Source organism: Mus caroli, chromosome 18, assembly GCF_900094665.2.
Source record: "Mus caroli chromosome 18, CAROLI_EIJ_v1.1, whole genome shotgun sequence".
NCBI classification, from domain to species: Eukaryota; Metazoa; Chordata; class Mammalia; order Rodentia; family Muridae; genus Mus; species Mus caroli.
The window spans coordinates 78,477,726-78,483,758 of record NC_034587.1 but is presented as its reverse complement, the minus strand read 5'-3'; positions in this window follow the sequence as shown (position 1 = coordinate 78,483,758).

Sequence of the window (6,033 nt, the reverse complement as noted above, 5' to 3'; positions counted from 1 at the left end):
ATGAAGAGGTCATGAAGAGCAGCTGAGGCTTGACACTGTGAGAGACCATGGAAGGCCATTGGTGAAGGTGCCGCCTTAGTTTTAGTTGATGGCCCAGGGCTGAAGGGGTCATGCAAAAGATTTGAGGTTTGGCACCATAAAGAGAGCCTATGAGAGGCTATTGGTGAAGCCTAGTTGCAGTGGAAGATTCTAGTGTATTATAGATGCCAGTACCATGGGACAGTCACCAAGAACAGCAGTGGCAGTGGAGTGGATCAACCTGAGCTTAGAGTGCTACAGAGGACAGAGCTGGAGAAGTGACACCAGCCCTTTGGAGGAGCCCAGAAGATCACTGTGGATCCCAGACACTGGAACAAGAAGTTGTGACATTGAAGTTGCCTTGGAGATCCCCAGATGTTTGAGATGCCAGAGCTGTGGGCTATCTGCTGAGCAATATCTATTAATCATTTTCTTTATTGCTAATTGATACAGGAAGTCTCAACCTACTGTGGATAGCACCAAGCCCAGACAGGTTGTCCTGAGTTGTGTAAGGAAGCAGATTGAACAAGCCATGGGGAGTAAGCAATATTCCTCCATGGTCTTTGCCTCAGTTTAGACCTCCAGGATCATGAGTTTCTGCTTCAACTTTCCCAGAGGATAAACTGTAAACTGTAAAATGAAATAAACCCTTCCCTCCCACATTACTCTGGCCCTGGTGTTTATGACAGCAATAGGAAGCAAGTTGGTGCACCAGACAATGTTGCTTTCTGATGGGCACATTTAACTACAGTATCGATTGCATTCCCTACATGGCTGTGAGGATCAACTACGTTCACTTCTGTTTAAGGACAGACAGTGGCTGGCTGTTGGAGCTCCAGGGGTCATGCTGACAGCGGGTTGTGGGTAGACTTGCTATGGAGTGAGCGTCATTCCAAATGTAGCTGATTTTTATGTGGAAGACAGAGGGTACAAGATTTCATTCTTGTCTGAGAAGGACTCAGCTCAGAAACATGGCAGTATGTGACTTGTTCTTGATGCTAGCAAGCAGTGAAGCTCACATGTATATGTTCTAGTAACTTCTGTGGCTTGGAAGAGATAACAAACAGAATGACCCAAGATGGATGTCCTGAAGTTTAAAGGGGAATGGCCCCACAGTGGACAGTCAGCTTTGAGACTCTACCAGCTTCTCAGTGGTCATCTCACTTCACTTGCTATGCTCCTGTGATTTCCTGACTCTACAAGACATACATGTATCATCATCATGGCCCCAGGGACCTCTCAGACAGTGTCCTCTGTGCACCGAGGCTGAAGCTTTGGCACCAGAGCTTCACTGACTTAGAAGCACAGTGAAACAGAAACAGCCAAACAGACAAATAGAGTCACCCCTAGGAAAGCAGGAGTGTCCACTATGGGCCTTCATACCTGTGTGTTGATAGAAATGGCTGCCTACAGTCCATGTCTAACTGGCAGTGATCATGTTCTAAGGGTGGGATTTGTATGTTCCTTTGTTATCTTCAGATGTGCATACCACATGGGTCTGCCTATTTTTTTTTTAAGAAATCTTGTTTTGAAAAACATATTTTTTGTTAAATTCTGCATTTGTAAATTTTTAAACAATCTCATTTTCTGGGAAATTGCACATGTAATTTTCCAAAGTCCAGCACTGGGTTAATTCTGTCTTATTATTATTATTATTATTATTATTATTATTATTATTATTATTAAATGAAGCCTACACTGAGAAGAATTTCTTCCAGGCTTGTATTCAGAAAGGTGGGATGAGGGGCATCTGATGAGGAACTCATTTGATAGTCGGTGGCTATGGTCAGGAAGGGAAAAGCATGGCTTACTCAGCAGTGATCAGTCTTCTCGCCATTGGGGCTGAGTCTTCCTTACCCCTGCCTGGGAGTGCCTGCTCTGTGCTCTACACTTCAGTTAGCTCTTCTGTCACTTAATTGTCCAAATGAGGGTAAGAAGGATGACAGCTGTCCAGGAAGTCAGCTTCTGCACTGAGGTGATTTTTGACGTTCAACTCCATTAAGTCTCTGGCGCCATCACCTGAGTACACTATGGCCTTCCTGTGTGAACTATCCTTTAAAGACAGTAATTTATTCCTAAGTGATTAAGAAGAAGTGCCAGTGAGATGATTTTTTTTTGTTCCCTCTTTACGGTTTTCTCATCTTAAGAGTGGTAATTTTGAATATAAACAGCAACATTTTTAGGCATACTCCATTTACGAAGCAATTTAAATTTTATATGGCTCAAAGTAAGCATGATTGTCCTCATTTAGGAACAAGAAGCCAAGGCTTTGGGAGGTAGCAGGCCAGTAACACAGCTTTCCATAGCAGTGCAGTGTGCTGAGCCTATGTCAGGGCAGTGACACTTAATGTACAGCTTAGGTATTTCTCTTTTGTGAACTTGGTGACCGTGTGGAGCTAACACTAGAGTATGAGGAACTATTAATGAATGATCGGCCACTGTAAGGGATGCTGTGCTATTATTTTGTGAAAAGTTTGGCTAGATAAGCTGAAACAGTAGGCCAGATAAGTCTGAAAGGCCCCAGACCTTAGCACAACTGACTCCATGATGGAAGTACTGTTCAGGTCATACAACTCAGCAGGTAGACAGTACCACCAGCCAAAATGGAAACAAGGTCCTAATCCGTCAATGTCCATAGTTCTGGAAAGCCTCTAAATGTAAGTAATAATGCTGGCTTCTGTAGTTCCATTTCTGGATAACTGTTCTTGTTAACTGAAGTGTGCCAACCCTGGATATGATGTTCATGCTTAAAAGCTCATGCTTAGAAAGGCTCAGGGCTACACTTGATTCCGAACGCTCAGTGTAATCACCAAATGTCTAATAAAAACTTTCTATCGGCTTAAAGCTACGTATAAGTAGTTGTTTTGGGTAGATGCCCTGCAATAAAGTTCCCAAAGAGTCATCTCATGACTATTCAAATGTCTAATCATGTCAACCAAGAAACAGCTGCCCAGGGATCTCATTTTAGCCAAGACCAGGAGCCAAAGACAATCTTCAGTAATATCCGAAGTCTCCCATCCTGAGTCTGCTATTATCCCACACAGCTGCTTTACACTGTCTGCCTGTCTGCCTGCCCTCCCGCCCGTCTGTCTGTCTGTCTGTCTGCCTGCCTGCCTGCCTGCCTGCCTGTCTGTTTTCAAGACAGAGTATCACTATGCAATCCTGCCTGTCCTGAAATTCACTATGTAGACCAGGTTGGCATTGAACTCACAGAGATCTACCTGCCCCTGCCTCTCAAATGCTGGGATTAAAGACAGGAGCTACTACACTTGGCTCTTTCACACATTTAAGACAGTTTTTTTTTTTTTTGGCTCATTTTATTAATTTTTATATAGATCACAGATCTCACATGAAGTCTTATTTGAAAATTATTATTTTTTAATTTTATTTTTTCCATACATTTTGATCACATTACTTTTCCCAACTGATCCCAGATCCTACCCACCCAACTTCATGTTCTCTCTTCCTAACTCTCTCTCTCTCAAAAAAAAAAAAATCTGAAGAAAAACAAAACAATATAAAATCAAAAGAAATCAAAACAAACTAAAGAAAAAAAGAAAAAATCTACAAAACAAAACAAAAAAGTGCACAAGAAATGTAGAGTCAATTTTGTATTGGCCAGCTACTCTAGAGCATGGGACTGGCCATGACCATGGGATGGGGTTGGTATTCCCAGTGACTGTCCATTGAGGAACACTGAGTTCCACTTCCCAGCAGTTATCAGTTGCAAATAACACCTTGGTTGGGGACAGGGAAAGTTTGTGTCTACTTCTCCTTCTCAGTGCTGGGACTTGGTCTGTCTTAAACCTTTGCAGGTCTTGCGCATGCTGGCACACTCTGAGTTCATGTGTGTATCATCCCTGTGTGTCTGAAAGATAGTTACCTTGAAGAAACACTCCCAGCACTCCTGGTGCTTAAAATCTTTCTGCTTCCTTCTCTCCCATTATAGATTCTCAAGCCTTGAGCGGAGGTGTTTGATAAGGATGTCTCATCTAGGACTGACTGATCCAAGATCTCCCAATCTCTGCACACTGTCCAGTTGTGTGAATCTCTTGGTTAATTGCTATCTACCACAAGCACAAGCTTCTCTGATGAGGACTGAGGATGGGATGATCTAGGTGTAGAGCAATATATCATTGCTGTGTTCATCTAGCACAGTAGTGGTAGGAGGTTCCCCCATTAACCATGCCATATCTAGTCTCCGGTTCTTAGCCTTATTAACAGTATCAGCTACGGGCTCCATGTCATGGCATGGGCCTTAAACCCACAAAAAAGACTGGCTACTCCCACAACATTTGTGCCACTCTTAGACCAATATGTCTTTCAGGCAGGTCATTGTTGTAGGTGCTGGTGTTTGGAAATGGGGTACACAACTAAACAGAAAGTTCTCAAAAGATGAAACAGAACTGACTGAGAACACGTAAAAAAAATGTTCAAAACTCTTCTTAGTCATCAGGGAAAGGCAAACTAATACGACTTTGAGATTTCATGTTTCCCTGGACAGAATTGTCAAGTTCAATGAGACAAATGACAGAGCACACTGGTGAGGATCCAGGGGAAGGGGACACTTACTCACTGTTGGTGGGAGTGCAGACAAGTGCAGCCACCGTGTGGGCAGTGAATCTCCTACAGAATCCAGCTAAACACTCTTGGGCGCATACCCAGAGGACTCCATATCCTATGATAGTGGTACCTGTCCATCCTGCAATTGCTGCTCTATTCATTAGCCAGTAAAACAAACAAACAAACAAATAAACAAACAAACACATCCTAAATGGCCATCAATTCTTAAGCTTTAAACATGTATGAATTGTTTACAATATCCACAGAGGTTAGGTATCTAGCAAGGGATGAAGGAGAAGGAGAACATCTTCCCAGGAAGGGGAAATAGAATAAAGTATTATAAAGAGATAAAGGGGAAACTAAGGAGGAGAATTCATACTTTCTTTAACCATTGATGGTTCTGCTTCTCTAGAGATGCTGATGACCCACCCACCTCTGGCCACACCCAGAAATCAGTCTATAAAGATGCAAGAAGTTCCCTTGCATTGCCACCATGAACAGAAACATTTACTTGCAGGTCTTTGTTTTGTTTTTATGTCTCTTGAATAACATATCCAGATGTGGGTGCTGCATTTAGAGGCATTTAGGGTCCTGTTTTGAGGCACCAGTTCTTATGTGGTCCAGGCAGGCCTTGGATTCACTAGGTAGTTTAAAATCACATACCTTGAACTTTATACTATTCTGCCACCCTCTCCAAAGTGCTCAGATTACAGGCTTGGGTGGCCATATCAGGCACATGCAGTGCTGGGAATGGAGCCCAGGCTCAGGTTTGCGTAGAGCAAGGACTTCATATTTCCTCCCAACTAAGGGTGAACAAAGGCTGGTCACACACCAGCATGTATTCTACCTCTTTGGTGAGCTGCCATTGAAGTGTATATGTCCCTTTAATGAGATTGTCAGGATTCTTCCCCGTTTATATTTTCAATAAGCTTTTCTCAGACGTTGCTGTGAAAATATTTTCTTTCACTCGGTCTGTTGTCTCACTTTCATCCTGATACCTTTAAAGAGGGATGTTTTTAATCTTCTAATGTTGATGAAGTCTAATAAATACATCAAACTCGCCATGTTTGCTCTTCAGCTAAAACCATTGCCTAAGTCCATTAGTGGTTTCTTCATTGAACTTTGCAGCAGAAAATAAATTTCTAAATACTTGGCCTACAGCAGCATGGTTACGTTTTTTCTGCCACAGTCTGGGGGAAATGAGGTCATTCCTCTTGCACTTCTTAGTTTGGTGAATGAGGGAGGACACAGCCCACCTTGACCAATTTTCATGTGTACCAGAACCATGTGTGCAGTCTGTGCTGATGTTCTGGGCATCTCCACCAGGCTGTCAGCAACACCTCTTCCCTCCCCACATCTTGCTGCTCTTCTGGAACTGGGATTCTGTGTCAGCTTTAAGGGGAGATGCTGAAATCACCAGTCACACTTTAGATTGGCTCCTCTCTCTACTTC